We start from the raw sequence: 22161 nt of genomic DNA, 5'->3' as shown, positions 1-22161 counted from the left end.
TGGCACAAATACACACCTGTCTCCCTACATCCCGTTGAAAACAATCCTGCTCTGTGTTTGTCTAAAATATGAACTCGGCTCATGGAAGATGAAAGAGATGTTTTAATAAGAGGTAAATTATAAAATCCTAGGAAATTAGTTGGTGCCTAAAATATATTCCTTTAATATAATGCAGCACTTTCTGATATTGGTGTGGAACAGTGGCAGATAGGTGAAAGAAAAGGGCGGCGGGGTGTGGGTGGGGGGGTAGAAAGAGAGTGCAGAGTAACTTAGATTGAAAGTGGGGGAGATGAAAGAGAGGAAAGACAGAGAGAGGCACGCAGTAGCACATTGCACTTTGGGGCTTGCCGTTTTGTTAGCATACAAAGTGCTGCAGGCCACATTGCCAGGCAAGTCATTACGCCCACTGGGCATAGCTGCGCGTTATAAATAATATTTCATTCATTAGGTGTTAACTAAAGTGCAAGTGTCCAATATTTTGTCAAGCTCCACAGGAACTTGGCTCCAGGAAGAGCGCACACTTCTGCAGTAGGAGTTGGCTCTAAACTGCTTTTCTGATACTGTCCTGTCTCATGTGTATGTTGAGACAGAACAACGAAGACCATCTATCGAAGCAAGCTTTGTTAAAGTTAGGGAAATCAACAGTAAAACGGTAAACATGGCGCTGCCCACTGGACACAACAGACCCTCAAACAGCCCAAAAATATTAGCTAAGGATAACCATCTTACCTTTTAGTTCTTCCCTCTATATTGCACTGGCTGTGGCGCAGCAAGGAAAACGAAAGCTGTGGGCCGCTTCTTTAACATCTCTAGCATCAATCAGCTACTGTGTACTGCGGTGGCACCTTCCTCAAAAATAACAAACATCAAGGCACCATCCCCTGAATCCACGTAAGGGCATTGCAGGGTCCTCCTGATTTGATTTTATATCAACTTGGGTGGCGCAGGCAGACCACCTGGTACAGTATGCTGTAGCGGGAGGCCGGCTCGACTAGTTGTTTAAAGTCACGACCAGCTCGCGCAGCCCCTATATTACAGTTCAGGGCAAAAGTGTATTTGATACAGCAGGCCCGATTCTTAGGCAGCACAGAGCACGCTCTCTGCTTAAATACAGCTCTAATACTCTAGGTTCCTTGAGCGCACCTCTACAGGTGTAGTCATGGCATTATAAATGTGTGACTACTGCATTTCAGTGCAGCAATCCAGAGCACCACACTGAAATGCGTAGTCTAACGCCTGATGCGTAGTACTTAGCAGGACTGATTCTCCCGATTTCTGTTTCAAAATCTCCCACTTCCCTGTCCTAAAATGTTGGCATGTATGCATTTAGGTGTTAGTAGTTTGTTTATGTGTTAGATTTTACTCGGTGCCCACTCTGATCAGTGATCACACTCGGCAACTCTGGGCATTAGCTTGCCTCATCTTCACTAACGGCCCCACCAGACCGCCGGGGATGCCTGGTCTCACCATGGAGATACCCATTAAGGGACCATCTCTCAGGGAAGCCAGGAAGGGTTTCGCAGCGGTCGAAGCGCCTTGGGACCCTCCGGGTAAGTAGTGCGCTATATAAATGCCTATACATACATATACATACATACATACATAATGCCTTATATGTGACTAGGTGTTCAATGCAAGATAGGAGGGTCATAGCTGCCAAGGTTTCAGATTGCTTATGTGTGACATTTTCATAATGTCAGTGTAATTATGAGTAACATTCAACGGCTATGAGTGACACTTTCTCGTGAGCAAAAATTCAAGCAATGAAGTCGAGGGAAACATATAAATATCAGAAATTACACCCATTTAAGCAATGAAAAACTAAGCGCCTATCTCTGCCCCCACCCTCACATCTTCCCAGTTCGTGCCTCCGAGATTATCATGATCCTAGAGACGAGTCATAAATAATAATGCCTGTGTGCATTTTGATTGCCCGCTACACAGTTTAAAACAAAACGTCAAATTTAACAACAAAATGTGTGTAAAAAAATAAGAGTCGAGTTGCTACACATGGCATGCATGAGTCCACTGTCCAGGTATATAATTACAGAATGGAAACATGAAACTACATATTCAGAGTCAAGATACAGATTCAGAGTCCAGATTTCTAAAACCAGACACCTTGTACCGATCACAGTGGGGCTTTTTTAATTCATGCTTACCACCCCCGTGTCCACGACCTCATCTGGGCTAATCATCTCCTGCGTCACTACTTGCAGGCTTAGGCTACTAAAATTAAATTATATATTTACAGTGTACTTGATATAAATGATCAACATGTAGGTTCACACAGACCTGAGCGGCAGACAAGTCTTGCAGGACAGATTCGGAACTTAGACAGTCAGATCTTCTGAAAACATAATCCCTGCATCTGCAGCATGACTCTCTGCATTCTCTCGGGTCTCCTAATGATCGTGCATGATGATGCACAGCACGCACTAAACTGGCGGCACAGACAACAGCACGGCAAAGAAACACAACCGCCGCCCGTGGCCAAATAAGAAGCAAGCTTCAGTCTAATCACTTCTTGTTGGCAAATCACCACACTGTGTAATTGTTGTTATGTGACCCTATGTCATGTGATGCGGCCTCCCTGGCTGGGTGACTCTCAGAAGCTGAACATATGTCATTGCAGCCATTACAGATGAGTCACAAGGCCCGCTACACCCACTGCCACAAGTCAACTTCAATCAGGCAGCATTACACAGTGTGCTGTAGGTGCAGTGCACTCTGCCAGATCAGCGCGCGGTCCGGGCTACTTGCTTGAGTGCTTTTAAAGGGCATTGCTTCCATCTAGCATGTCAGGGCTGATGCCGTCAAGAGGCGCTGTGTCGTCTATGCGCGTGCAAGTACATTATGAACTTAAGCAGCCAGGGACTCACGTCTGAGCATACCCTGCCAACTTAAGGCGAACAAAGCGATACAAAAGGGGATGATGGACGGAGCGTTTGAGCAAATCAAACACTCATCCCCCAGTCAACTGATCTGGGTTTAATCCATCACCATTCTTTAGCTCACTCAGCCAGCCCAGTTCAGTCATGGCCATATGCAAATCAGTCTGACCCTGTGCCTCATGGGAACAGTCCAGCCCGAACTGCCAAGCCATGTCTTCTCGTAAGAAGACCCTCACCAGGAAGTTTATAATTGAGGTTGAGCTGATGTCAGAGACGCATTTCATTTCTGGCCATCTTGAATATAAGTTAACCAAATTGTATGGGGAATTCCTCTCTCCTGTCAGTGACCCAATGATGTTGATATCTATTGCTACATCCATCTATGGACTTTTAGTTAGGGTGTGACAATGCAAGGGTGGAGTGTGTACATAGCTGCAAAGGTTTCAGAATGCTATGCGTGACATTTTCATAATTTCCATGTAATTATGAGTGACATTTCAACGACTATGAGTGACACTTTCTATCGAGCAAAATCAAGCAATGAAGACGAGGGAAACCTATAAATATCGGAAATTACACCCATTTGAGCAATGAAAATTTCAAAAAAGATCTTAAAACAACTGCAAAGCTCCAGAAATGGAAAGGAACTAAGCTAGTGCCCTTTTAACCTGATCGGACAGTGGCCACAGACACTCTGCATTGGCCAATGCTCAGGAGAGTGAGGCTGAGGCACACATAGGTTACAGCCAGACAGGGCGCTGTTGTGTGTAAAGCGGTATGTCCCCTTATGAGGAAATCCATACATATGGCAGACAGGGGTGTGAAATTTACTAAAATATCTACTTGTCCATGGGGCAGGTTGCTTCATAAATCTACTTGTCCTGTAACAAAATCCACTTGTCCCTTTGGTGCCATGTAGTGCTCCACAAATTATGGCAGCAATCTCATTATATAAGAGCTCTTATATAGCCTCTCGGCTTATGCCAGGGCATAGCCCATAGTAGTGTTTGAATACAAGTAATCATTTTATGTTGCCACGTTTCCGCAGCTCCACATACTGGGACTGAAGATGGTGGTAAGCAGTAGTTCCAGGCTTAGAATGCCCTCTTGTATCTGTGCAAACCTACTAACGTGCTTGTTTTAGGGTTTTCAACAAATCTTCTCTAATCTTTCCCATACTGAGAAATGTTGGAAATTTACTTATGAGAGTGGCATACGTAAACCTTCTTTCAGAGTTGGGAAAAAAGTAGTTGGAGGGAAAATGAACTTTCAAACATCCAGGTTTCACATGAGCAAATCTACACATGCATATTTGCTCATGCTAAAATGCAGTTCACAAATATTTGGTAGATGTACAATTTCTTGCCCTACTAATGTATATTCTTGTGAATTCACGAAAGCCGTATACCAAAGTTGCACTTTTGAGACTTTCTTTAATAATTGGGCCCCTAATTTGGTCTGGCGTTAACCATGACCTTTTGTGTTTATTAAAATTCTCTCTCCAAATTGGCTGGCTTCACTGTGAGTGACAGCATTCTGCTCTTTCACAAGGAGCATATCGGTACACAAAGTAGTTTTGTTCAGTGCCAGTAACTAATGTGGCAGTGTGTGCCTTTTTGAGACCAAAAACAATTTTTGTGTTTCCCAATGTTTGTTATAATGGTGAGGGCCTGGTAGCTCTCACATCAATAAGGTTTTACAAAAGCCATGCCAAAACAAGTCACACATTGCCAAAACTAAAAAGCTGACCACCAATGTCAGACCTTCTGGCTTTGCCAAGGCTTGTTTATTTTTTTCCCCATAATCTTATTGAAACTGGTTACACAAATTTTCCAATATGAATATTTTTGGGAAATATTAGCATGCATCAACACATTTTACTAAATGATGTTGCAAAGAAATGGTACCTGAAATTTTACAGTAGTTTAGCAAAATGTTATTTGCCTACTTTCATTTTTTAAAGGAACATTTTATATTGAAAGCAAAGAAACATTAATCTTGCTTTCAAGCTTCTGCAAATATTTGCATCTAATCAGAGAGCATTCTCTGAGCATCATGCATAGCCTCATGTTGCTAAACTTTGAAACCGTGTGTACACATTTTCATACTGGAACCACTGTCAGTAGTGCAGTCAGAACGTACATTTACTTAGAGCGCTCTCCGTAATAATAAAGGCTTTCAATTAATGAACCATAAATACAAGTTTTGAACAGCATTAACACATGCACACAAATATTAACTAAACTACAGGAAGTACCCTTCCCTGATCCTTAATGTGGTACTGCAAACTGGCAACCAAAGGGTTTGTGCTGCAGGGGGTTGGGCCTACTTGTCCCAAGGACAAAATACACATTAAAACTTGTTGCCCTTGACCCCAAACAATATGTCCTGGGCGTCGGGCTATAGGAATTCCACATCCCTGGGCAGACACTGACAGACCAAAAGAGAAATGGTTAAAGTTTGACACAGGCAACAAAAGGGTGTGCAGTTGAATTGTTTTATTAATCCACCATCCGATTTGGGAAGAGGAGCATTTTTTTATCAATTACTCAGATAAGGACGGATGTCCCATTAATCCTGAACACAAAAGCCTGGAACAATTATTAAAGTCAGAAAAAGTAATGGTAGCAATGTGGAAAGTGTCTAGACTAATAGCCATTCCCCATTTTTACGTTGAAGAGAAGTCATAAGCACAAATAGAGCTATATATATATATGTACTGTAGCACATAAATAGGTAAGAGCTGTCAGTCAGACCGTCAAATCACAGAGAGAGAATAAAAGAGAGTTGCACTCGAGAGACAGTGAGTTTAGGTACCTTCAGGTCTGTGGATTGATGCTGGGCTATCGCTGTTGCCTAGGAGATAAACTATAACGTGCACTGTTTTAGATAGTGTCTTGTGCATGCATTTAACAAGAATTACTTTTCAAATTATGTTGCTCAGGGACACTAATGCATGTTACGATTTTCAGTGCTAAGATACTTCAGAATTGTGAATGGAAAAGCAGACAAGCTAATTAAATATAATACAGATCTTGTTTTTAATTAATTTAGGAAACAGTCACTGTACGGGACCTCTATTCGGGAACCCACCAACCTTTCCCTCACAAAGCTCGAGGTTAGCACATCTCAATATGTACGTCACAGTATCAACCTATGGAAAAGTTATCTTACCATCATGAGGTTAAGTGCCTGCTGACGAGACCCTGGACACCTTCATAGGCAACAGGTTGGTTGCTATGCTCCCATAACTGTTAACCCTCTTAACCAAACTCTGGCCTTGCACTTTTGGCGCTCCATAATTGAAGGCAACGACTCTGGTCTGCAAGGCCATGGCCATTCGAATTTGCTGCCCGGCCCACCTCCATTGATAGTCTTCCAGGCCGCTCCGCTGTCCTGACCCATATGAGCCCCAGGTGGGGCCGTCCTATGACAGACTGACTTCTCTCAGCTCCCTCGGCTGCTTATATATATTGAATTAAGCGTGAAAGAGGTAATAAAGAATAGCTTATAGCAGGCATTGGCCCAGGCCGGTGCGAGCTGCAGCAAGCCGCGCTGAGAGCACCATGGCCAGCACCATGATTATTTGCTGTGCTCTGGCCATGATTATACGCAGCGCTGCCCACAAACTAGCCACCTGCCTTGTAGGTCCCAAAACAAACTGCCCGCGCTCCGGCAGCTGAATGTGACGTCCGCCGTGATGATGTCATGCTGATAGAGCCGTGCCGCGCCGCAGGGATTGGAAAGCACAGTCATGATACATTGTAGCAAGCAGTTGAGTGAGGTTGCCAGCAGACGCAAGCCATAGGTGTCGCGCTGCCACAGGTTCAGCTTTAAGTGACAACTGACACACAGTGACATTGCATTTCAGTGTGGTAATGCGGAGTACCACATTGAAATGTGTTAGTCTAATGCCTGATGCCTGGCACTTGGCAGGACTGTGTGTAATTTTGCTGCCTAATCACTGGTGGAGCTAGCTATGCAATTTCTTATCTCTCTCTCCACTAGTCCACCCATCTCAGACCACCAACCAAAAGTCTAACCTCAACCCTTGCTTGGTTTTGGTGATCCCCAAATGGCCTTTGTGCGCTATGTCAGCCAGCTTTCTCCTTAGTGTTTCAGGAGGTATCAATTTGGTGCCTCTAACGAGGTACCTATCTACTTCTAATAATTCTTCTCTGACCAGCCAATATGGCCTCAGCCCCTCTTCATTCTTTTCTACACATCCCACCCCAGGATTAACAAATCTCATACTTTCCTTAGAATGGGATTTGTTTCTAACTCTTTTTTCAAATTTCCCTCCTCAACTACCCCTTTGAAGATCACACACAAATTTTCTTTGTTTAATTCTATATCCTCACTTCGGTTGTCACAGACTCTCTCTTCCTTTTCCGTGTCTCTTACCAATTGGGACAATCAATCTGCTGCAAAGTTACGTGTATCAGGGATATATTCAACGTAAAATGTGTATTCTTGTAGATTAATGACCCATCTTTTAATTTTACTGGAAATTACCTCCAGTCCATTTTTTGGGTCAACACCTCCTTGAGTGGCTTGAGGTCTGTCCTTAACTTTACCATAGCCCCCCCCATATAAAGTTCTTGAATTTATTTAGTGCTCAGTACACTGCCAGTGCTTCTTTTTCGATTACTGAATAGTTGACCTCAGATTGCCTAAGTGCTCCTGCAGCAAATAGAATGGTTTCCTCACCGTTTCCACTTTCTTGTAGAAGTACCACCCCTAGCCCTTTTGAACTGGCATCTGTTGCAATGATGTTTTTTCCCCTGAAACAAATGTTTTCAGGTCTAATGCAGTGGTCAGGGCAATCTTAACATCTTTAAATTCTCTCTCACAATGTCCATCCTACTCATAGGTCTGCCTGTTTTTGAACAATTTGGCTTTCAAAGTTGCTGATGAATTTACTATAAAATTCTATTGTTCCTAAAAAGAATCTCAGCTTGTCTTTGGTTTTGGGTGCCACTAATTTTATTATGGTGTTTACCAGATCTGCTTTGAGTTGTACCCCTTCATAATTGAATTTATGTCCAAGATAGCTTATTTCAGTACCAGATGGCTTCATGCCAGTGAGACACCACTTTTCTATCCATGGACTTTGCTTTTACATATCATTCTTATCAGGAGTGTTTGGTCCAATTATAAGGAATCAAGACTAAAACTCCCAGAATGCACAGATAAGTTAACCCAAAACGGGAAATGTGGTGTCCAATGACATGGTCATCTGCTCACTCTATGTGAGATAGTTTGAGCGTCATTTTATCACAAGTAGAACCAAGCAGTTGCAACAATAAAATGAGATACATTACAGACATCACCCTGGTCGATACAAATTAACTGTCTTGAAATAACCTCAAAACATTTGTAACACCATTGGGCTGTATAATATCAAACACACAAAAGGTGATGGGAAAAATACTTGCAATTTGTCCAAATACTGGCAATCGCTCAGTGTAGCATCCCAACCCATCGTTCCTTTGCTCACCATGCCACTTCAGTTTTCACCCAGCCCTATGCAAATCAGCCATGGTCCTGCTTCTCATGGGAACAGTCCGGTCTAAACTGCCAGGCCAGATCCTCACTGAACCAGAACACAAGCAATTTAGCCAGTTTTGACCCGACAAGGGCTCATTAACCAGATCTAGCTTGTTTCCAGTGGCACAGTGAGAAAGGGACCCACTTCTGGGCATAGCCTTGTCACATAGGGCAGTAGCAGGATGGAGACAGTTGACTTATTGTGTAGCAGGATAAGCATCAGCACTTGTGCTGAGATAGCTGGGTTGCTAAAACAGAAGTTATGTTCTGTTAACTTCTCATCACACCTTCTGAGGATGGAACACTTTTGGCGATGAGGCAGTGAACCCATGTTTGACCACTTGAGAATTAGGGTTGCCACCTTTTCAAAAGAAAAATACAGGCCATTTGTTGTAGTGTGAAGAGTGTGCAAAGTCCTGGACATGATACTAAATAGGACTATAAGCAAAATCAAATGTACTCAATTGTAACATGACTTTCTGTCCATATTTACTTTAGTTAATAGTCAGGGATTGTCAACTGAGCTCTAGAACCCACTTAAACGTGCTATCTATTTATATTTGCTGTTTGAAATATGTACAGATGAGGGCTAAAAATACTGGCCTTAGGGGATTTTGCTTATTTTTGTACCGGCTGGGTAATTAAAAAAACAGTGGTGCTGTTAAAAAAACGGCCAGGTGGCAACCCTACATGTGACTCGCAGGATAATAAATTACTGGGTTGTGGTACACAAAACTCTGATACTGTGTGAGGAACTGTTGACTACAGGATGTAAGGATCTCCTTTGTGCATGGTATGTGACAAGAGGATGTATTCTTTAAAAACCATTGCCAATGTTATGGGCCTAATTTGGCACTGTTAGAACGCTTGAAGCAATGGTTGTAACCTTTGCTGTGCCACCCACTGTCGTCCTCGAAACCCAATGCGGTGAACCTACTGTGCATTATTATCCTTGTGAGTGATGCATGCCTGGTTACTTACCAGTAAATCTCATTATCCTTAGTCACTATTGTCCTCGTCACAGTCATTACTTTTGAGGCGGACTCCGCATCAACCAGTAGAGAAGATTAGTAAATCAGACGATTAACCCCACCATCTTGGTGCTATAAGCTCTAGCCTACCCACTTCTCATCTTGCCAATACCAAGCCCATGAAGGCTAGCTGTTGAGGAGGGCAGGGTGGGTCATAATGACTGTGACAAGGCAATTAATAAGGATAATGAGATTTACTTGGAAGTAACCAGGCATTATCCCTATGTCCCATGTCCTCATTCCAGTCATTACTTCTGAGGATTACCCAAGCATAAACTGGGCTTCACCACCAACCCGAATACTCTAATAAACTAACTAGTACACCAATCCTGATTGTTCAGTTTTAATCAATGCACTAAAAATAAAAACATGTAATTATCCTCCATTACACTCTCAGTGCAGTAGTGTTTAACAGAAGTTGTAGCTGATTCCCAAGTGGCTGCTTGAACAATTTCAGACAAAGGAAGCTCTAGTGCTTCAGCCCAGGAGAATGTAACCCTTCTGGTGAATCTCCTTTGAACGCCTTCTGGTAGATGGACCTTAGCCAAACAATATGCCAAAACAATAGTTGATCTGATCCATCTACTCAACATGATATTGGATGCTTTTTGACCCTGGTTAACTCAATCAATATAATGAAAAACTGTTCTGAATTTCTATACCCCACAGATCTTTGGAGGTAAATCTCAACTGCTCTCTCAAAATATAATACATGATAAATTCCCTCCTCTTTGGAAGGAGAAGTACAAAGCAAGCAGCACCATCTCCTATTCCCTACGCGATTTGGAAGACACCATAGTGAGAAAAGCCGGATTATGTTTAAACAAACTGCATACTCCAGAATTGGTAAAAAAGTAGGTTTGTGTAGCAAATCAGTAAGCTCACCTTTCCTCCTTCTTGAGGTGTTCACTAGTAAAAGATTCCACCTTTAAAGACAAGTACTTTAAATAAACAGACATAAAATATTTAAAGGATACCCCCTGCTGAGCTTTAAGGACCAGGGGTGAATCCCAAGGTGGAACATCAAATCTAGAGGTAGGTCTTGAATTAGAAAAGCTTTTAAGAAGTCTCCCCACTAAATCAAAATTCTTGCTAAAAGCAGATCAAGGTACGTTATATGCTCTGATGGCTGCCCACCGAGCCCTTAAGGTTATGACAGCCAACTGCTTCTGAAAATGATGGAGTAAAAGTTGTAGAGCATTAGTAACTTCACACTCTACTGCTGATAGGGATCTAGAGGAATACCATTTCTGAAAATTCCTCCAGTGTTTGTCGTAAGATTTCAGAGTAGAGACCCTGAATGATACTAGCTAAATGTTCCAGCACTCCTCCAAAGCCTAACCCTCGCAATGTCCAGACCGACAGTGCCAGTTTCTGAAGAGCGAGACACTCCACGATCTGAGAGGACAGGGAGATAGTGGGATTTTCCAGGGAAGACGAATCGCTAGGGATTTTCAGAAACAAAAACATGGAGCAACAGGCTAAAAATAAATTACCACTATGACCTCGGCTGCTTCCCTCTGTACCCATGTAAGAAGGTAAAGGATGAGAGGAACTGGTGGGAATGCATACAGCAGTTGAGTAAATCTAGGTTAAGATAGTGAATATACCCCCTCAAGCTTCTGCATCCTGGTATAGAGAGAACAACTTTGGTAATTTAGTGTTCTCTCTGGGAGCAAAGAGGTATAGCAAAGGTTCCCCGAACCTCTGGAGAGAAAACAATTGGGAGGATAAGAAGACTGCTTGGTCTGTCCGCTACTACATTCTCCTTTCCCCTGATATGAGTTGCCTTCTGGGATAGGAGATGGCTCTCTGCCCAACCTCCTGTTTCACATATGTTCACATATGATACTGCTATTGTGTTATCTGTTCTGACAATCACATGATGATGGAAACACAGCATTGACTGAAGGATTGTATATAGTTCCTGCCAATTCGAAGTTTTCTTTTTGTTGATTGTTGACCATCTTCCTGGAGCCTCCATACTTCCCAGCATTTCTCCGCTACCTGTAGGGCTGGCATTCGTTGTAATTATTACCTCCGGAGATGACTGAAAGGGAAACCCCTTGCTCAGTGAGTCCTCTTTTAGCCGCCACTATAGCTGCTTTCTGATCTGGTCATTACAATGATCTTCTTTACCCAATCTGACGAAGACTTTCTACAATATATTGAAAGATGGATAACAAGAGGCCTCATATGAAGTCTTGCCCAATAGATCAGAAACACACAGGAAGCCACGTGTCTCTGAACTCTAAACCACAGCCTCACCGGTGCCAATGTTTGGGATAACAGGGATATGAATGTTGCTTCCAGGCTCACTGCTCTCTCATCTAGAAGAAAAACCAGGCCCTGAAATGGATTCTGATAAAACGCCTGTTCTGAGAGGGTTCCAATTTGCACTTCTTAAGGTTGATTAAGAGACCATAATGCTTCACTCAATTGTTCATTACTCTCCAACCTTCCATCACCTCCTCCCTTGATTGAGCATGGAGAAGCTAGTGGTCTAAATAGGGAAACCTACTCTATCCCTGCATATGAAGAAGATGCTTAGAGGGAGCCATCATTTTTGCAAAAACCCTTGGGACTGACTTGATCCCAAAGAGCAACACCTGGAATTGATAGTGCTCCTTTAATGGAAAAAGTCTGAGATACTTCTGATGCATCCTGGCAATAGGAATGTGGAAGTAGGCATCAGTTAAATCCATTGTGATCATAAAGGACCTATCCAGAATCAAAGAAATAATCCCTTGCAGAGTTTCCATCCTGAATGGTATACTCCTTATCCACTTGTTCCCTAAGACTATGAAAATTCTTGAGTACACTCTCTTGCCTCTTTTCTTTATTGGGACAGGAACCACAGCTCCTGTTACAAAGAAATTGTGAAGTTCTACTTTCAACAGCTCCTTAATTACTATGTCCCAACGTTCTGGCATAGGAATGATCCCAAAATCTACAGGTGTCTCCAAAAACTCTATTTGGTAACCCTCCTTCACCAGCGGAGTCACCCAGGATTCAGAAGTAGATTCTTCCCATGTTTCTGGGAACATTTCTATTCTTCCTCTCACTGGCTGAGGAAGGTTCATTTAGCATAGTGAGGAGTGCTAGTTCTTAGTGGGAGATCCAGATTTTCCTTTCTGTTCCCCTTGAATTCTGATCCATTTCCCTCTTTGCCTCCCGAAAAAGGAAACTTGCTGTTGTTATTGTCCAGACCTTCTTGAAGGCTGACAAAAGGAAGACTTTGTAGAAGAAAACTGTGAACCTGGTTCTGACCCACCAACACTTTCTCTTGTACAACTTTTATTCCAGATCTGTTCCAAACAGTGTGCTTCTCTCAAACGGCATATGCAAGGTCACCGATTTTTGAGCTGCATCAGTATGCCACTCCTTAAGATAAATATTTTTTTTGGCTGAAATTGTTGCTCCTTTGGCCTGAGCTGATGCTCTGTGTCGAAAAAAATGTCAGACAAAAATTCCACCTGCTTCTCCAATGACTCGAGCAGTGCAGCACACTGAGCTTCTTCATGTGTTGCCTTGAAAAGATTTTTAATATCTGTGAAAACTGACTGCACAGTGTATGCCCCACAAATTCCAGCACAAATTGCCAAATGTTCTCCTGCATAAGATTTATTTAATGCAGAGTCCATTTTCTTCTCTGGTCCTTCAAGATACCACCCGCTTCCACAGAGATTCATCCAATCAAACTGGCAAAAAAAGAATCCACTGATACAAATGCAGGCATGGATTTTTATATATTCTCCAAGTGATACAATCTGGACATAAATTTGGGCACCTTAATGTTGTCTGGATCCTCACATTCCCTTTTCAATATATCAGCAACATACTGCTGTATTGGTAGACCCAAAGAAGTTGACTGTTGAAACGTTCTCCACATGGGTTCAGTAGAGGTACGAGGTAACTCCTCTTAAGGAAATCCCATATTCTGCCTAATCCTGGTCAAAATCTCTGGCAACATCTCCTTGTCAATATATTTTCCCTTTTGCCCCAAAGGCAGAGGCCCTACATCCTTATCTTCTATCCCTGAACTAGATATATCACAATACTGGTCGTTGTCTGGAGTCACTGGCTTTGGCGCATTAAGGCTAAACATGGTTTTCGGTACAATCTTCCTACTTTTCTCCTCCAGGGAGCGTTTCTCCTGACTAGGCTTCTTGCTCTTACAGGCAGAATGAGAAGAAGAGGAGAAGGAGTATGAAACCCTCCTCTTCCGAGAATGTTTGCCCATTCTGATAATGCTGTAGAAAAAAGCTCCACAGAAACAGCTCTCCCTTTCTCCAAACAGGGCCAGTTAAAATTACAATAAAGTCTTAACTCACATTGGCTCATTAAACAAATTCACTACCCTTGTGGGACCTGAAGGGTATAAAGCAGTGCCCCTGCACATATGCAGACTTCAGTAGCATGCCGATCTCTACCGCAGACACATTAAAAACCGGAGCTCCACTGGTACCTCTGTCTCTGTAAACAATTAGCAAGCCTCCTTAACAGATGCAGTAGAGACATGAAGATTAGAACCTTTGTAAGCTTCACAATAAGAGACTGAGAACTTCACCACTAGTCCTCAAGTGCGGCCCACAGTGTGCATCTGGAGCTCCGCTCTCTCCCAACACCATGAGAGAGCCCTCTCTACTGGCCGAACGCCAGGACCAAGACCCTTCACCTCCTTTAAGTTAGTCACACAAAAGGCCCCATCAAAGTTGTCTGAACCCCATCCCACTTACCAGCACCCTCCTATCCATGCGGGAATGTGTTCATGGGGGACAGGGTCAAACCCACCCCCTTGTGCCCACTTCTTGTCTAATGCATCCCACGCCTTTCTGCCTCCTATGTCAGGTACAAAAGAGAGCTCAGGCACAAAGATGCAGACCGAGCCCGGCAGGCATACCACACTTCCACCTTCCTCTTCCCAGTAGGTAGGATTAAACAAGCATTTGCAATGCAATAGGTCTCGCATTAGGAAAGTTTGAGCTATTGGTCTTGTAAATGAAATTTTTTTTATTTATGTGTTGTTTTTGAAAATAGCTAAATTATTTGCTTTGCCAATTACAATGCCAATAGTTATAACTTTCGCAAATGTGACACCTATAGCATTTGTAATGCAACATGTTTTGTATTTACGTGACTTAGATGTATTGATATTACAAATAACAATGGCTTTTAATTTTTTTAAATAATTAATACTTAAATAAAAGTGATTGTAATTTATAATGGCAATAGCTTAAACTTTTGTAAATAACTTTTGTGAAGATTATGTTCAGTGTAGTTCTTTGTGCCGAAAATCCAAGAACAGAAGTGAAATATTAACTTCCTTTTGTGACATTTGTAATAAAGCTTGAAACATTGAGAGAATATATTTGAACCAGTGATGCTGTGGTGGTGCTGAGTGATGCTGTGGTTGCGCTGAGTGATGCTGTGGTTGCGCTGAGGGATGCTGTGGTTGCGCTGAGTGATGCTTTGGTGATGCTTTGGTGGTGCTGAGTGATGCTGTGGTGGTGCTGAGTGATGCTGTGGTGGTGCTGAGTGATGCTGTGGTGGTGCTGAGTGATGCTGTGGTGGTGCTGAGTGATGCTGTGGTGGTGCTGAGTGGTGCTGTGGTGGTGCTGAGGGATAATGTGGTGGTCCTGAGTGATACTGTGGTGGTGCTGTGGTGGTGCTGAATGATGCTGTGGTGGTGCAGAGTGGTGCTGTGGTGGTGCTGAGTGATAATGTGGTGCTGAGTGATAATGTGGTGGTGCTGAGGGGTGGTGCTGAGTGATGTTGTGATGGTGCTGAGTGGTGCTGTGGTGGTGCTGGGTGGTGCTGTGGTGGTGCTGAGTGATAATGTGGTGGTGCTGAGTGATAATGTGGTGGTGCTGAGTGATAAGGTGGTGGTGCTGAGTGATAAGGTGGCGGTGCTGAGTGATAATGTGGTGGTGATGAGTGATGCTGGGGTAGCGCTGAGTGTTGATGTGGTGATGCAGAGGGCAGAAAGGCACAAAAAACGAGTCTAACAGAGGGCAGAAGGGCAGAAAAACAAGGGAAAAACGAATCTAACAGAGGGCAGAAGGGCAACAAAACAAGGGAAAAACAAGTCTAACAGAGGGCAGAAGGGCACAAAAAACGAGTCTAACAGGGGGCAGAAAGGCACAAAAAATGAGTCTAACAGAGGGCAGAAAGGAACAACAAGACGTCTTTAGCAAATCATCTGGTATGCTTCGACCTAAAAAAGTACAATGGCAAACCCAACAGGTTTAATGGCGAAACCTTTTGGCTTTGCCAATGCTCATTCTTTGTCCCATTTCTGCCAATGGCTTGGTTCTTGGTGGCGCGTAAATTGTGTGCGATAGGATGCCGTGCAACTATGTAGTAATGGCTGTTTTTATAAATGATGTAATAGGAGTGAATTTGAAGCATTGTTTTTACTACTGGGAGATGGAATCTTGCATCCCAGTGTGTGCTGGCAGTACTATGGGGAAGGCAGATATTGACTTATTTTGCGAGAGAAGATCTGCAGAGATAAATAGGAGATTTTGTTTTTTATTTTGGCATGGGAGCATTGTTTTTTTAGATTGCGAAGAGTCAGTGGGATCATTGCAAGTTTAAGCAAAACACAAGAATGCAACGCCGTGCTTGGAGTTATAACAAATATCCTCCCGAAGTAAAGAAAACAAGAACAAACAAGCTCTTGGCATTGCTGTGGGGAGTGGGGGAGGAGAAATGCGAGACACGGCCTGGCGGCCGTGAAAAGTGTGACGCAGGGGACGGGGGAGCGGATCCTTTTATAAATGATGTAATAGGAGTGAATTTAAAGCATTGTTTTTACTTCTGGGAGATGGAGTCTTGCATCCCAGTATGAAGAGCACAGCTCTTTCAATCTGCGGCAGGGTAGAGGCTTGCGAGTGTGTGCTGGCAGTACTATGGGGAAGGCAGATATTGACTTATTTTGCAAGAGAAGATCTGCAGAGATACATAGGAGATTTTGTTTTTTTATTTTGGCATGGGAGCATTGTTTTTTTAGATTGCGAAGAGTCAGTGGGATCATTTTGTTTTTTTATTTTGGCATGGGAGCATTGTTTTTTTAAATTGCGAAGAGTCAGTGGGATCATTGCAAGTTTAAGCAAAACACGAGAATGCAACGCCGTGCTGAAGTTATAACGAATGTCCTCCCGAAGTAAAGAAAACAAGAACAAACAAGCTCTTGGCATTGCTGCGGGGAGGGGAAGAGGAGAAATGCGAGACACGGCCTGGCAGCCGTGAAAAGTGTGAAGCAGGGGGCGGGGGAGCGGATGCCTTTGAAGTGAAGCTCTCGGAGGCAGGCGGCTCGGGGAGCAAATGGTAATCTCGTGCACGAGCACATGCACTCGCCGTAATCCGCCTGGCGGTTTCAGAGCTTGGTCTGCCCTCAATACTCTCGTCCTATTATCGCTTGCGCGAATAATAGGACGAGACCTAAAAAAAGGAAGTGAGGAGTATAGGCTAATGTTTCTAACTCCCACAGGGTAGGGTTTACCTTCCTGTTTTTAGGTCAAGCTTTCAAGACCTCTTATATACTTTAGTATACTCTTCATATACTTTAGTACATACTTCTTTGTGGGCTTACTGCTTATCTTTGGTTTTGATCCAGCAGGTTACCAGAAACACTTGATCTAACACCACATACTCACCTGGGCCCATAAATTCATTCAAAACACAATGGTAATATCCGCTGGGGTCATGTTTTTGTATAATTTCTCACGATTAGTTATCGCTAGTCCCTAACCAATCTTTCATTGATCAAAAGTTCTTTACTCTGGTCAATGAACCATTAGTTGGAACTACTTGATGGTGAAATGACATAGGATTGTAATGGGAAACAACCTTTACAACGCAACTTTTACAACGCACTACCATTACAACGAAACTTTTACAACGCAACATCCATTACAACGCATGCATTTACAACACAACCATTACAACGCATGACACTACAACGCACACCATTACAACGCATGTCATTACAACGCATAGCATTACAACGCATAGCATTACAACACATAGTACTCTTACACTATCCAACACTTACCCTACTGTTGCACCCCCTGGAGTTAGAATAGTAATTTTTACCCCTACACTATCCAACACTTACCCTACTGTTGCACCCCCTGGAGTTAGAATAGTAATTTTTACCCCTACACTATCCAATACTTACCTTACATGCAATGTAATGTTATGCGTTGTAATGGTATGCGTTGTAAAGGAAGTATGCGATGTAATGGAATGCGTTGTAAAGGTAGTTTTTAAAAATTCGTTGTAAATGCATGCGTTGTAATGGAATGGGTTGTAATGGATGTTGCGTTGTAAAAAATGCGTTGTAAAGGTAGGCGTTGTAAAAGTATGCGTTGTAACGTCATACATCCGATTGTACTATACTTACACATTAGAAATGATCAGAGTCGGGATGTCTTTTAAAGTTTTTTCCTAGATTAAATTCATGTGAACCACTTACACAGTACAGACCAAACTCCATTCTCACAGGAAGGAAGATTCAAATAAGTCAATCAAGTGCATTCATTTATACTTTGCAATGACACTGCATGAAAAGGAGAAGACAGAGAGAAAAGCACAGAAGGGCATACATAGATGTAGATATAATTACCTATTACGGTGTGAAAACGAACTCCCAGGCCTAGGAATTGGGAAGGGTCCCCCAGGAAAGGTTTGGCGAACAAAGGTTTCAGGACAGGAATCAGGAGAGGACCAGACGACCTCTCTATCACATACGCTTATGTAGCACCCCTCTCTGACACTCTCTTCCTCCTCGAGATTCTTCCGCGATCTTCTTCGGAATTAAATTGCTTAAGGTAATTGGTTCTTTGTTTAAAATCCCACCCCTTATGTTTTATACATCAGTCTTTATTCCCACCCCTGTTCATAATGTAATTGTCACATTTTAGAAGAACAAAAACAGTAGTTCTCAGGGACTTTCGTCCTGGTTCCCATGAAAGTAGCAGTTTTCAGCCTTGAACGATGTTCATGTTGACTTGGCGTCTTCCAGCTAGGTTGCATCATGCATGCATAGCAGAATGAGATGGAATAGACTGTGGCTTATGACTGCAAGCCCATAATAAGCACTATTGAAAGAGTCAAAAAGACAAATGTTAAAATCAAAAATAAATGATTTCACTGTATACCACCTACCTCTACTCTAACCCCATTTACTTAATATTACTCTTCCTGCATTAGCATTAGTAGAATAGCTGGAATTAGTTTTTCAGTAAGCAGGTGGCAAGCTTGTGAGTTTCCAGCAGCCATCTTTTTAGCTACTGCGCAAGTGCAGACAGTTTCCCTCCAAGCATAGATACATCACACTACGTAGGTGCAGTAGACGCATGCACACTAAAAAATTTTAGTTAGCGGCCATCTTGGCATCACTCTCGAGTTACTGGTTAGTAAAACACATAGGCTAGCTTCGTTCTAATGCTCAAGTGCCATGTGAATGATGTTATTTCCACCAACGAGTTTTAATACGAGGTTAGTAGTTACATTAGAAGATTGCGTCCGAGCAATTCTCATTTTTCATGAGACCTTGCTCCATCAATCCCCTCTCTGATGGCATTTTAAAGCCATCACAAAATTACCCATCCCTCATCAGATGCTAACTTTAGCAATTCTCAATTTCACTTCCCTTTCTGTTCTTGCACTTATCTTTAATCCTTTAATTTGCTCATATAACTTGCATTTCATCTCTTCTAACTGTATTTCTTCATAATTTCTTATGTTTGCATTTCCATTTATTTAATATCTCTTCCTTCTCAGTTTATTAGTACAACACTTACACCATATTATTATTGATAACACTATTATTGCTATACCCACTATAGGGAATAATATTTGTCCTAAGAGACTTTTCCCTATTTTGGAAAACCAATTCCCTACTGAAGAAATACTTTTTGTTAGTTTTTCCCATACATTGTCAACTTCCAGTGGCTTCAATTCTTCTTGCATTTTTGTAATATTCCTAATATATCCTTTGATTTCTGTGCTTTTATCTGGAATTTCGCCCTCTTTAGCTAAGAGTATATCAAGCGCAAGTCAATTTTACAAAACCATAGACCTAATCGCAACCATTTCTGTATTAATCATCAAGAAGCCTCCAGCAGTATCAGTCAATAGACGATAAACTACTGTTGACAGTTGACAGATTCTATGAGATTTTAGTATGACTCCCACTGAAGGTATCAATGCACTGAATATGTCACCTATTATTTCTGAAAAACTAGCTCTCTTTCTACGTGTTAGTCCATTAGTGTTTTCATTGCTTCCAGTGATTCTGTTGACATGACAAATCTTTGGAAAAACAGTTCCAAAATAACAACTCCCATACCACCTGGCAGGCAGCTTATAATAAGCTTTATATTCCCACAATTCCAGGAAATACTGGATCAGTTCCCCCTTTTAGTCCCCAGCTCTCAGAATTAGGAAGTTATGTTCTCATTCACTTGAACCAATAAATACGTTATTATAATCTGTCTTTCATCTATGGAGGCATATTTTCCCTGTCTTCACAAAATCTAGGGTCATCGCAGTATGTTCTTTGCCAGCTGTATAAATTCCTTCCTTTTCTGCCTATGATGGAATATGATGTTTCTGTTCTGTAGCTTTTCTTTGAAAATCCTGCATCCTCTCATCAACTAAATTCAAAAACACTTTATCTTCTTCACATAATGAACATGTTAGATTATCTTTCTGTGCCTTTTCTATATCTAGTGACTTCGTTGTTAGGAAAAATTCACCCATAAACTGCATCTAAACTACTTTTTACTGGGTTCATATTCTTTCGAATAATAATAATATTTTTTTCCCTGTTTTGTAGTATAAACTTGACAATACACTACAAGAAGTGTCATATGTTAACGGTAAATGGTGATATGTTCCTCCTTCAGCTACTGATGTAGGAAATTTCCTACAAACATAACTCACTAATCTCCATTGTCTCAACATACTGGAATAACAACTTTGTAAATACATTTAAAGAGGTATTGTGATATTCACCATGTTACAGCTTTACATGTATATGTTGTTCTTGATGTATTCGTTGTGTGATCTCTTGGAGGCAGCTCTAGAATGTAGAATGTACTGGGTGCCTAGCTACCAAGTCCTCCAGTGCCAGTTACTACAGTGGGTAGGACGATTTTACTATATGTTCCTGAAATAAAGAAGAACCTTCTTACTACATCCTGCTATCAATTGTATCCTTTTCTCATTGGAGACTGTTGGACTTGGCCCTTTTGGCAGGTTCACCCCTGAGCTTTTTGCCTTTTAAATGTTACAGAATTATAGTGATTTCTGGTCTTTGCGCACTTTGACACTGTGTCCCAGTATAAAGTGCGTGCGCTCTCTGAGGGCGTGTGTGAGATTGGCCTGCCCTCTCATAGGAATGCATGGGGAATATGTGTGTCCATGGTAGTTCCTGATGTGTGGGGAGTGCAGGGCCGAGTTTGGTGTGTGCGGACTCGTGTGATTAAATGCTGCGCGATGATGTGCGCGGATTTATTGTGTCTAGTGTGGAAGTGCCACTTCTAGAAGTTGGCATGTCTGTGCAGTGAATGTGAATTGACTGTCTGGCTTGTGATTGGCTGGAGCTGGCTGGTGTGCCTGGCTCCAGGAGTCAGGATGGGTCTACCCCGGTGGTGAATGGAGGGATCTGCATGTTGATGGGAGGGAGGAGTGCACCTGGGACCTGAATAGGGCTGGGCCTTCCCTTCACAATGCTGGCTCCACCCCCTGTGGTGTGTCTGATGTCCCTGGCCTGTCCCTTGAATAGGGAGAGGGGCTGAGCAAAACAAAGTACTCAAGAACTAGTTGCATCTGGTTCGCCCCATGCCTGCACCTTTGACAACAAAGGATTTCTGTGTATAAAAAGAGGCTGTGACCTCATGTAAAATGTTCTTGTTCCTGACTTAAATCTACCAGGTGTGTGCTGCTGCTGGGGCCCAGGGGAAGGCTTGCCTCCCTGAGCCCTGCCCAGCCGCTGGAGGACTTCTTTTTCTGGGAGCCCCTTTGCTTTACTTGCCATTCCCAGGACCTTGGACAGACTTCATGCAGCCCTCCTGCGCCTGGGAGTGCTTTTCTTTTTATACCAGGTCCTCTGGTTACATCTAGCGCCTGGGAGCGCTGTTTCTGAACAATGTCCAGCTAATGGGGAGCGCTTTATTTTCCCCTCGCAGCGCTGGACTGCGATCATCCTCGACGGAACCCCAACGTAGGGATTCCCCGATCTTACCTGCCTTGCGGGTGCCCACCTCGGTTATTGTCATATTTATCTACATGTGCCACCCTGCATTATGGCCTTGATTATTTTATAATTGCGGGTGCCCACCCCGCATTGCTATTTTTAATTTAGAGGTAGCCCACCCCTCACGATCCGATCCCTGCCACCTCGAACCGATAAGACAAGAAAAGAAGTCACCGTGCAAGACGTTTCATCTGAGTCTGTGGAGCCTCTTATATATCAAGCGTCCTACCATAGATAAGTTCATTACTTGAACTTAGAAGGTACTTTCCTCACTTTCTTTTATTTTAAAAAAAAGGCTCTCTCGCACTCTTCCTAGTGTACCCGGTTTCACCGAGTTTAACGGTCACCTACTCATGGCTTGAGACGTTGGACTTTTAAATCCATTGAGTGCAGAGTTGGTTGATCTCGGTTTTAA

General features: G+C 42.7%; 1 pseudogene across 1 annotated transcript in view; it reads left to right on the top strand.

The window, feature by feature from the left end:
* Positions 1-22161, top strand: part of LOC147712810 (serine/threonine-protein kinase 31 pseudogene) — a 345011-nt pseudogene that overhangs the window by 2869 nt on the left and 319981 nt on the right. The gene's annotated exons all lie outside the window — the stretch shown is intronic.

Source organism: Lissotriton vulgaris, chromosome 5, assembly GCF_964263255.1.
Source record: "Lissotriton vulgaris chromosome 5, aLisVul1.2, whole genome shotgun sequence".
Taxonomy (NCBI): domain Eukaryota; kingdom Metazoa; phylum Chordata; class Amphibia; order Caudata; family Salamandridae; genus Lissotriton; species Lissotriton vulgaris.
The sequence above is the reverse complement of the archived record's forward strand: the minus strand, read 5'-3'. Positions and strand labels throughout refer to the sequence as shown.